A 12,340-nucleotide genomic window follows, 5' to 3' on the forward strand; every position below is an offset into this window, starting at 1 on the left:
TGATATTCACAGGAACCACAAGCGGGGGAGTGGGGCCCAGAGCAAGCCCCTTCCACCTGCAGCCTTGCAGTTTACATCTAGCGCCCCCTATTGGCAGAGCCTCATGGGTGTCAGCTTGAAAAACAAAAAGGAGGTTTTCTGAGTCCCAGCCCCAGCACCACAGAGCACAGGATGGGTTTGACAACGGCTTAGAGACAACGGCTTAGTGATTGACACAGCACTCTACAAGACTTTCAGCTTCAGAATACTAAAGCTCTAATTTTCAAATATTTCCTGTGCTTGCAATTCAGTGAAAATATAAAATAACAAGGAAGCTGTGGAGGAACTGTAGTCTCGTATTATGTTGCCAGAAGCTCACTCAGCTCACAAGGTGGGCTTTGGATAAAAACTGAAGACGCTGCCGGATGCAGCACCTGTGTATTTTAGCAACTTCAATATCAACAGATAGAAGGGTAGGCTGAAGGACTGCATTGTGGTCGAGATGCACAAACAATAGACAATGTTTGGGACACCACTGTAAAATCAAAGAATATGGATAATGGCAGAGAAGGAGGAAAAGGTGGAGTTTTTTCTGGCATTTAAGCAAACACTGTGTTTTTTCACAGCAAAGGAAACCGTCAATAAAACAAAAAGGTACCCTCCTGGATGGGAGAAGGTATTTTTCAATGATACATCTGATAAGGGGTTAATATCCAAAATTTATAAAACGCTCATTCAACTCAACACCAGAAAACCAAACAACCCAATTAAAAAATGGACAGAGGACATGAAGAGATATTTCTTTAAAGAGGACATACAGATGGCCAATAGACATATGAAAAAATGTTCAATCTCACTAATCATTAGAGAAATGCAAATAAAAACCCCAATGAGATACCACCTCACTTTGGTCAGAATGGCCATCATCAATAAATCAATAAACAACAAGTGCTGGAGAGGTTGTGGAGAAAAGGGAACCTTTGTGCACTGTTGGTAAGATTGCAGATTGGTGCAGCCACTATGGAAATCAGTATGGAGGTATCTCAAAAAGCTGGAAATGGAACTACCTTATGATCCAGCAATTCCACTCTTAGGTATCTATCCAGAGAAATCCATAATACTAATTCGAAAAAATATATGCACCCCTATGTTTATTGTAGCACTATTCACAATAGCCAAGACATGGAAACAATTGAAATGCCCATCAGTAGATGACTATATTAAGAAACTGTAAAAAAAAAAAGAAAGAAAGAAAGTGTGGTACATTCATTCATACAATGGAGTATTACTCGGCTATAAAAAAGAATGAAATCTTACCATTTGCAATGATATGGATGGACCTAGAAAACATTATGCTAAGTGAAATAAGTGTCAGATGGAGAAAGACAAATACCGTATGATCTCACTTATATGTGGAATCTAAAGAACTGAATAAATGAGCAAAGTAAATAGAAATAGTCTCAGGGATATAGAGAAAAAACTGATGGTTGCTAGATGGGCGGGGTGTGGGGATGAGGGAGAAGGGGAGGGGATTAGACAGCACAAATAGGTAACTACAATATTGCCACGGGGATATGACAGACAGTTTGGGGAAGAGGCCGGATGGCTCAGCTGGTTAGAGCACAAGCTTTAACAAGGTTGCTCATTCAATTCCCACATGGGATGCTGGGCTGCGCCCCCTGCAACTAAGATCGAAAACGGCAACTGGACTTGGAGCTGAGCTGCGCCCTCCACAACTAGGTCGAAGGATGACTTGACTAGGAGATGATGGGCCCTGGAAAAACACACTATTCCCCAATAAAAAATTTAAAAAGAAAAGGAAAGAAAGACAGTTTGGGGAATATAATCAATAATATTGTAAAGATTTTGTAGGGTGTCAGATGGGCACATGTCTTATTAGGGAGACCACTTCAGCAACAGTGTAGATGCTTGACCACTGCATTGTACACCTGAAGCTGAAGCTGAATAATATTGTATGTCAACTATAATTTTATATATATATATATATAATCACAGAATATAGAGTTTGGTATAGGGAATAGAGTCAGTGGAATTGTAATAGATATGTACGATGTCAGGGAGCAGTAGATTGGGGGACAGGGTTGTCACTTTTCGGGGGTTGAAATGTCTGGCTATTGCATTGTTCTGTGCACCTGAAACTAATAAAAAATAAATAAATAAAAGAAAATGTTGTGCATCATAGGAAAAGATTGCTTCTGATTGTAACATTAATTTTGAAGAAAGCAGCCACATTAAATTGCCTGCAGGTCTGCGGGCCCACATTCTCCTTTGAACTTCTGTGAAGAGGCAAACTGGAAAGCAGGCCAATGCTTGAACATTTCCACATGTGCCCCCCTCCTAGGGTGTTAACTAACCACAGTCCTGGGGTCACTCCCCATGACCCCAAAACAAAACAATCCATTTAGCTGAGTAAGGTAAAAAAAGTGTGAAGTTTTGGGAATGATTTCTGTTCAAAGGCAGAGGACATGTGGATGTAAAGTACTAACTGACATTTATGAATCCAGAAAACTTGCATTCAAAGACCCTGGATAGTCAAGATATTACTGACAATTCAGAAAAGAAACTTGGGAAAATCCTTGGGAAATGGCTTCTGTGAGAATATTTGCACTCATAGCCAATGCCTGAGAGGGTGAGGACTTTTTGAAAACCTCAGGATGAAAATCTTGGCCCCTCCATGGAGAGAAAGAAACTCCCTCCACTTCCCCAGTCTCCCTTCCGGGCCTTGTGGTTGCACCAGCCTCTGCCTCGCCTGTAGTCACTCCAGGGGTTCGTGGCCTCTGGCATGGGTGCCATGCAAGGCCTTTTCCTATCAAAGGATGATAAAGAGGACATGTAGGTTTTAGATCGGAAAATATGACAAAATAATGGAATAAATATACAAGAATGCCTCCAGGTAAATGCATTCTGCACCTTACAAAAAGCCCCCACAGCCCTAGATGACTATGATTATAGTTCTGACTTCCGTTGTTTGTTTTTGTCGCCTTTAGCTTCGGCCACTTGCTCTGGTGCTGTGTGGATGTTTTTCAAGTTAAAAGTGAAAGGGATGCTTTTTATCTTTCTTGTAAGGTTTTTCTAATCTTCACCTGGCATTCCTGTGCTTCTGGCAACAGACACTTCTATCCATTGTGACTCAGCCCAACTAACTGAATTTCAATGCTTTGTGGGCAGTTTAATTAGCTTTGGGGGGGAAAAAGTAATTAGAATGTGGTAATAGTCTTTCAAGAAGTCAGATACCTCTAGGATATCTTTCTTCCTCCTCCACTCCTACAGACAAAGAACCAAGGAACTTAGAGGATTCAGCCCATTGGTGAAGCCCCCTAAATTGCATGTATTGTATGCCTTTTGTACATATAAAAGGTAAGTGCTTTTGTAAGAGAAGTCAACGACTTTCACCAGATTTTCAGAGAATGTTTTGATTTCAAAAAAGGTTGCAAATCCTGAACCTGTCTAAAATCTGTTAAGTGAATAAATGGAAGAAAATTAATAAATGAATAAAATGTTATTCTCTCTGGCTTTTGTTGTCCATTCCATTTCTTTTCCCCACTCCATTAACCTTGCAAACCCCCTACACACACACACACACACACACACCTTATCTTCTTTAATCATTAATACCCGGTCTTAATTTTTCTGAACTCTGTCTTTGGGGTTTGGCCAGTTCCCTTTGAACGACCAACAAGACAACCGTTGGTCTGCAGACCCCAAATTTCCTGGGAGGACTATTCTGGGGAATCATTGTCTTCATCTAATACAATCCCGCTGTCCTTATGTGGAAAGATCCCTCAAACAATGGGTGGGAGGGAGTTCTCAGAACTCCTACATAAAGTCAGAGAGAGAAGGAAAAGCTGAGAGAGCTTAAGAGGGAAGTGGTTAGAGGAAAGTAGGAGAAAGGGGGCTCCAGTCTGCTGGGTACCTCTTCTCCATTTCCAGTTGAGATTCTTGTCAGCAGCCCCAACCCAAAGGCCAGCCCCAATACCTGACATTTATACATACACACCACCAACACCACCACCTTCACCCACCTACTCTGGGGAATTTCTCTTATATGAATAAAAACACCAGCTTTGTTTATAATGGAAGATAAAACTGCAAATATCCTAAATATCCAAAACAGAGGACTAGCCGATGAAATTATGGTATCTGTATCAAGGAATATTACACAACCATGAAAAAGATTAAGTTTTATTTATTCATATTTGCCTAGAAATATACCAGTGGTATATTGTTTAGAAGGAGATGATAAAAGAAAATTATGAAGAAATGTATAGAGAAAAAGCTATTCTTGAACAAAAATATAAGGAAAAAGCCCACGTATATTCACTCTCTCTCTCTCTCTCTCTCTCTCACACACACACACACACACACACACACACTTTTGAGCAGTGAGAAAGATGCAGAAGGATATAAATCATACTGTTCAGATTCGTTACCTCAAAGCGTATAATTAAAAGCAAAGACAGGATTGTTGAGTTTTTCTTAATACATCTCTGCATTGTAATATTTGCTACAATGCACATATTTTTTTCCAGTAATTAAAAAAAAAATTTAGTCAAGAGAATGAGAAGACAAGCCACAGACTGAAAGAAAATATTTGCCAAAAACATACATATGACATGAGACTGTTAAAGAGAACGCTTAAAACTCAACAATAAGAAAGCAAACAACCCAATGAAAAAATAAGCAAAAGATATGAACAGACACCTCACTAAAGATGGTATAGAGATGAGATATAAGCAGATGGAAAGATATGCAACATCATATTATTAGAGAATTAAAACAAGATACTACTACAACGTATTTGAATGGCCAAACTCCAAAACACTGACAACAGCAAATGCTGGTGAAGACGTGGAGTAACAGGAACTCACATTCATTATTGGTGGCAATACAAAGTGGCACAGCCACTTTGGCAGTTTGGCAGTTTCTTACAAAACTAAAAATATTCTTACCATGTGATTCAGTAATCATGCTCGTTGGTATTTATCCAAATGAGTTGAAAATTATGTCAACACGAAAATCTGCCCATAGATGTTTATAGCAGCTTTATTCATAATTGCTAAGATTAGGAAGCAACCAAGAAGTCCTTCAGAAGGTGAATGGATAAACTGGTACATCCAGGCAATGGAATATTATTTAGCACTAAAGAGAAATGAGCTATTAAGACATGAAAAGACATAGAGGCGACTTAAATGTATATTACTAAGTGAAAGAAGTCAATCTGAAAAGGCTATGTACTTTAGGATTCCCCTATATGACATTCTGGAAAAGGCAAAACTAGGAAGACAGTAAAAAGATCAGTAGTTGCCAGGGGACGGGCAGTGGGAAGAATGAACAGGTGGAGCACAGAGGATTTTTAGGGCAGTGAAACTATTCTGTATTATACTATGTATAATGTTGGATACTTGTCATTGTACATTTGTCAAAACCCACAGAATGTACAACACCAAGAGTGAACCTAGTGTGAACCTAGTGTAAACTATAAACTTTGGGGTGATTATGACATGTCATCATAGGCTCATTGATTGTAACAAATGTGTCACTCTGGTGAGGGATGTTGATAATGGAGGCGACTGTGTGTGTGGAGTGGGGCAGGGGCTTATATGGGAAATCTGCATTTTCTGTTCAGTTTTGCTGTAAACCTAGAATTACTCTCAAAATGAAATCTATTTAAAAAGTTTTAGTAACTCTGAAAAATTCTAGTAGAGTTTTTAGTTTTAGAGATAGCCTGTTGCAAAATGCCTGTGCTGTGGGATTGGTTAATCATGGGCCTGCCACTCAAGAGGACGCTAAGGAGCAGTTAGTAAGAATGAACTGGGGGCAGCGGGTGGCTCAGTTGGTCAGAGTGCGAGCTCTGAACAACAGCGTTGCCGGTTCAATTCCTGCATGGGCCAGTGAGCTGCGCCCTCCACAACTAGACTGAAGGACAACGACTTGGAGCTGATGGGCCCTGGACAAACACACTGTTCCCCAATATTCCCCAATAAAAATTAAAAAAAAATGAACTGGAGCTCCACGAGGTCAGATAATTAAGTTCGTGAACTCATCCTAGAAAAAGTGCTACATACCTCATTGCTGAATATCACTACAGTCACCTTCGAAGTACTTCCCTTGGGAAGCTATGCACCAATGCCAGCGCCTAGTTCACCCGTCAAAGCAATTTTGGAACTCTTTTTTCTGGAATGACCATCAGAGTTTTTGTCATATTACCCTTGATGTCCTTAATGTCATCAAAATGTCTTCCTTTCAATATTTCCTTTATCTTCAGGTAAAGAAAGAAGTCATTGGGGGCCAGATCAGGTGAGTAGGGAGGGTGTTCCAATACAGTTATTTGTTTACTGACTAAAAACTCCCTCACAGACTGTGCCGTGTGAGCTGGTGCATTGTCATGATGCAAGAGCCATGATTTGTTGGCAAAAAATTCAGGTCATCTAACCCTTTCACGCAGCCTTTTCAGCACTTCCAAATAGTAAAATTTGGTTAACTGTTTGTCCAGTTGGTACAAATTCATAATGAATAATCTCTCTGATATCAAAAAAGTTTAGCAACGTTGTTGCAACAAGTTCACGAACTTAATTGTCAGACCCCATATATGCTGCAATGAAGACACACTCCAGGCCTGGAGATATGTAAAGAAAAAGAGATGCTATAACAATACATACAGCGTGACACCACCTGTGTTAAAATACAAACAAATCAGGTAAGAGTGTTTGTTAATGCACCAAAAACTAAGGGAAGGAGGATGAGAGAGTCTTAGCAGTGGTTGCCTACCTCTTGGGTTGGGAGGGTGGTCTCATATCCTCCTGTCCTGTGAGAATAGATTAGCTTTTAAATAAGTAAAAGCTAATTGTTTTAGGAAAGACATTTCTTTTTCCTTGCCTCATATCAACAGCCTGCACTGAGATGTGAATGTATAATCTGACCAGTGCGTATAAAACCTGTGTCAGCCTCAGACCCACAAAATCTTATTTATCAATTTCCACATGTGGTACCACCTGACCCTTAAGTGTTATAAAAGGAAATGTCATAATCAAGGAAGGGTGTGTCCAACTTCAAGAATTATTGTGAACCCTACATTTATATAATGCTTTATCGTCTAGAAAGGGCAAAAGTCCTCTGTGAAGAATTTGTCTTTATGGAAGTGATATATAATGCAAGCAGTACTTTTTTTTTTTTTTATTGGGGAAGGGGAATAGGACTTTATTGGGGAACAGTGTGTACTTCCAGGACTTTTTTTTTCCCCAAGTCAAGTTGTTGTCCTTTCGATCTTAGTTGTGGAGGGTGCTGTTCAGCTTCAAGTTGTTGTCCTTTCAGTCTTAGTTGTGTCGGGCGCAGCTCAGCTCCAGGTCCAGTTGCCATTGCTAATTGCAGGGGGCGCAGCCCACCATCCCTTGCGGGAGTCAAACCGGCAACCTTGTGGTTGAGAGGACCCGCTCCAACCAACTGAGCCATCCGGGAGGCAGCTCAGCTCAAGGTGCCGTGTTCAATCTTAGTTGCAGGGGGCGCTGCCCACCATCCCTTGCGGGACTCAATTTGTTGAACCGGCAACCTTGTGGTTGAGAGCCCACTGGCCCATGTGGGAATCAAACCGGCAGCCTTTGGAGTTAGGAGCACGGAGCTCCAACTGCCTGAGCCACCAGGCCGTCCCGCAAGCAGTACTTTTAAAGGTACCATAAGCAGAATGGCAAATGAGTCCTCACTATAAACACCTCCGAAAACTATCAAATAAATGCATCAACTTGTAACGTCCCTGCCTGTAGCTATTAGATAGGCAATTATGAGACAATTCACTTTACAAACATTTTAAAACCCTCCCCACATGGAAGATCACACATACCTTTAGTTAAGGCACAGCCTAGAACAAATTAAAAGTGTGTCTTCAAAGCACTCAGATGTCACTGGTTTTTCTCTTAAGCTGCCTTTGTCTCAGGGGAGCAGTCTAAGTCCCACCCAAAAACAGCATTGGAGGATCATGTGACATGGAACATAAAGGAACACCTCATGTTCCCAACCTATCCCCTCAGCCCAAACAGAACAAAACCAGGTACACACAACGTGGAGAGACCTTTGGTTACCCTTGATATATAAGAAGATAATGTTCCTCTTAATTCCTAATTTTGAAAAAACTTTTGCAGTATTTTAAAAGAAGCTTTTAAGTGTAGTAACATCATTGAAAATAAATTTTTCAGTGGGAAAGAATTCTCATTTTATGACAGGCATCTGTGGGAAAGTATCACTTGATTGATAGCTAACTTTTCCAGATCACTATTTCTACCAAGGAGGCACACAGTGGCTTATGTAAGTTAAAATAAAATAGTAACAGCCATGGTTACCATTTATTGAGGACACACTAGTGTTTACAAGTACTCTCTTTAATCTTCACAATAACCCGATCTTCATAAGTACCATTAGCCCCACTTTACAGATGAGAAAACAGAGGCAAAGAGAGAAAGCCTGCTCAAGATCACACAACTAGGAAGGGGTGTAGCCAGGACTTGATCCAGTCCTTCAAGAGCTCCAGGGCCATGTCCCTCTCCAGACAGGGCTGATGGGCTAAGAGATATGGGATAAGGGGTGCGCAGACAATTCAGAGCACAGCAACGACATTGTAGTGGCTTGGCTGGATGATGAGCTGATCTAATCAGACTTCATCTCTGAGAACAGAAACTAGGTGACCTGACAGCATCGGGGATCTGTGAGCTCACAATGTGCTCAGAGAGGGGGCCTGGAGGCAGCCTGGGGTCATGCAGGCACAGAAGCTTCAGAGGAGAGGAAGAAAGGCCCAGGGTTGAACACAGGAGCCCTGTGGGTGCCCAGTCTCATTAATGCCAAGTGCAAGAGTAAAGATCCCATAGGACCTTGCTCCTGAGGTCCTAGAGATGTCTTTCCTGTGTCAAGCTGCCACCAGGTGACTGGTGACTATGGACAACTGTGACCTCCCATCCCCACCTGGGATAGCCATCTCCTCCCTCTATGGTTAACAGACTTTTACCATGTCCCATGCAGCCAAGGGCCCAATTCATGACCCTCACTTCTTGGCTATCTGGTATTTAGAGGCAGGGGGCCAATTGATTGTTTCAGCACAATTCAACAATGATTCATTTTTTTCTGACAATTCTGTAAGCTGGCAGAGCTTAGCTGACTGGTTGTTGTGTTCCATGTGGTGTCAACTGGAGCTCGGCTGGGGCTGGTACATCCAAAATGTACATGACTGACACGACACCTCAGCTGGGGAAGCTGGAATAGCTGGAGACTGGCCAGGCCTCTCTTCAGATGGTTATTCATTATTCACTAGTCTGATCCAAGCCTCTTTACATGAACAGCTAGATTCCCAAAGGCGAAAACAGAAGTAGCAAGGCCTAACAGGACTTTCCATTGCAATCCATTGGTCAAATCAAGTCACAGGGACAACCCAACTCAAAGAGAAAAGAAATAGACTCCACTCTTTGATGGGAAAAGTGACATGAGCACACAAGAATTTTTGGCAGCCATTGTTGCAGACAATCTACCACAAAATTTAAGTGGAAGTTGTTAAATCTTATTTGGCTACCAGGTGCCCTTCTGCCCTTCTCTTTCTTCCTTGTTCCTGCATAGACTGTGGGTGTCATGATTGGAACTTCAGCAGTGATCTTGCAACCATAAGGCAACTAAAAGATGGAAGCTACACACTGAGGATAGCAGAAAGAGGGGAATTAGATTCGTGTAGCAGAGATAGGAGCTGCTACACTAGCTAAGGACTGCAGACTTCCAGAGTGTTTACACATTTAAAAACAAACAAACAAAACAAAACAAAACCATAGACCTCTATCTTACATAAGCAATGGTTGTTTTTTTCCAGTGGTCACAGGCTCAAATGTGAACAACTGGCAGAAGGAATCACATAGTGTACAATGTGACATTTCCTATTGTTTAAAAATATAACTAATAGCATCTATTAATCACTAAGTTCTGTGAGAGCCATAAGAAATATACTACAGCAAGAAGCAACGTAAAGGTTTGGTGGCAAGTACTTTGCCTCTAAGATACTAGGGATCAGTCCCTGGGGGCTTATGAGAAAGTGTTAAGAGACTACTCAATATTTCCATGTAAACACTGCTTAAAAAAAACAAACAAACAAAAAAAAACCTTTCAATGTCTTTCAGCCAAAACTAAGCTTGAGTGCCTGTTCTGAACTCCCACCATTTAGGAAGAAATCGTATGCACAGTGCAAATGGAGTCACCATATCCTTCCACCGTCCCTGCCCCAGTTTCTCATTTCCCATTCAGTCAACAATGCCTCTCCAATAATTGAAGCTTTACTTTCATGTCTGATTCATGGAAATGTAACATGCCTTTTACTCCCTTTTCCAAGATTAAAAAAAAAAAATTCCAAGTAAATAGGCATGTTTTAAAACACAAGAATAGAATTTTTACAGGTGTGCATAGGAGAACCCTAGTACCGGTAAATTGAAAAGTGGGAAGGACAGTTGCTTGGTAGGTATTGCTGGCCTGAGTGGGACACACACGTGAGTCTGCAATGACAAACTGCCTCTCAACTGTCAAGTACAAGAACAGGGGAAATGGCAGCATCATAACATAACATATTTCTTTTGAAAAGTAACTGAGCTTGGCTATATCATTATTTCACTCACTTTTGTGTAGGGTTTGTCAAATATTTTATTTGACTTTTGTATATATTTCAAGTTCTTGGAGTATTTTATATTGCCATCTATTTTAAACTAGTAGTCAGCTACCTAAAACAAATGGACGCAGTCTTGAAATATATTTAAATACAATTAGAGTACTACTGCTGCTACATACATTGAGAATTAGAGTAATAAATAATGCGTTGTGCTGATTTGCAACACTTTAATTTGAAAGTCTATTTACACTAAATGCTTTTCTAGAGAATCCTCTTCGAGTGTTCATCAGAATATAGAAAAACACAGCTCCTCGCAACTTATCTCATAATCCAATTAAATGTTTATGTCTTATTTGATCATTTCTCAAAAGAAAACTTGCTGCCTACATGTTGCATACGTTACTATGCCTACTATGATAACCTTGAAATTCCAACAATAACCAATGGATTCTTAACCAATGACCTCCTCTGATTCCAATGATCTGGGCAGGGTCACGCCCTGGACAGACGACAACCAGGACAGCGCTCTACCACCAGCCTGAGCCCCCACCCAGCTGAGGGGTCTACCCGGTTCTGTGTTGCCGTGGTTTCTTTTTTTGACTTCCCATATCTTTTCTTATCTTTCTGTTCTTTGCTTTCCATTTCCAATCTCTCTCACTGCTCCAGCATCCACTGACTTTCAATCTTAAAACATCCCTAAAGTGGCGGCTGTTTCTTCCCTTTTGCAGCTCATCATTTACCCACGCAGTTACTCAAAACTCAGGGGCACAGACCCAAGCTCTACCACTGGTTACAAAATAAACGGTTTAGCCAAAATCCTCAAGGGAATGATTAATGCCCAGCAGTAATAAAATCACCGCTCTCCCGCCCTTCCCACTCACATCGTCGCCTTAGCATGATTTATTTTTAAGACTAATACTGTGAAGCCACTTGGCAGCTGAAGGTCCTTGCACATCACCTGACCCCAGCCCTGGACCGCACAGCTATGTCCGGGCCCCGGATCGTGGATCACCAGCCGCCTTCGCTCTCTGTTTCAACCCAGTTTGCCCACTGACTGCTTGAGTCCTGTGACCCGACTCTGACCAAGACGCTGGAGTGGCTGGACCGCCGGGCTTACCTGGTTTTCTTGCGGATCCGGACGTGGGCTCACTGGGTCACTCGCGGACTCGGGCGTACGCTCACCTGGCTCACGCTCGGACTCGGGCACGGGCTCACCTGGTCACCGCGGAGCCGCACCTGGGTTTCCCCCTCCCGCCTGCGCCGCTGCGGCCGCTCTGGAAGAGGCTCTACGCTGCTGCAGCCTCGCATGCCGGGCTGAGCGGTCGGCAGGTAGTTCCAGCCAAGTTATCCCGTGTGCCTCGAAAGGGATGGCTGCTGGGAATGGATGTACTCTATTTCGCGGGGTCTTTGCGTTCCGAATGACCCCTCTAGGACAGTTCCCTCCGTACGCTGACCAAGATCTCCCCGGCGCTCTTCTCTCCTTTCCCTTTGGTGAGGGAATTCGTTGCGAGGCGCGGGGACCCATCGGAAACAGAAAACTACTTTTCCCCCCTGCTGGTGATTGCGAGGAACTGCATATGGTGGAACCAACCTGTTAGGTTTCCTTCTTTCCTAACAGCGAAGGTTGGGGTTCTTCCCACTCACCCATATCAAAAGTTTTGAAAACTTTCCCTTTTACTCATTTTATCTTTTAAAGGGCCATATTAAGAGAAGGCAACTAAC

The 12,340-nt window shown here is 42.1% G+C and overlaps 1 protein-coding gene across 1 annotated transcript in view; it reads right to left on the reverse strand.

The window, feature by feature from the left end:
- The window catches only part of LOC117011676 (uncharacterized), a 72,173-nt gene extending 60,073 nt beyond the window's left edge, over positions 1-12,100 (reverse strand). The window contains exon 1 of the mRNA XM_033087180.1: positions 11,736-12,100. The gene's annotated coding sequence lies outside the window, so the exon portion shown is untranslated. The remainder of the gene's footprint in view (positions 1-11,735) is intronic.
- Positions 12,101-12,340: the final 240 nt, after the last annotated feature.

The sequence above is a fragment of the Rhinolophus ferrumequinum genome, chromosome 19 (assembly GCF_004115265.2).
Source record: "Rhinolophus ferrumequinum isolate MPI-CBG mRhiFer1 chromosome 19, mRhiFer1_v1.p, whole genome shotgun sequence".
Classification (NCBI taxonomy): Eukaryota; Metazoa; Chordata; class Mammalia; order Chiroptera; family Rhinolophidae; genus Rhinolophus; species Rhinolophus ferrumequinum.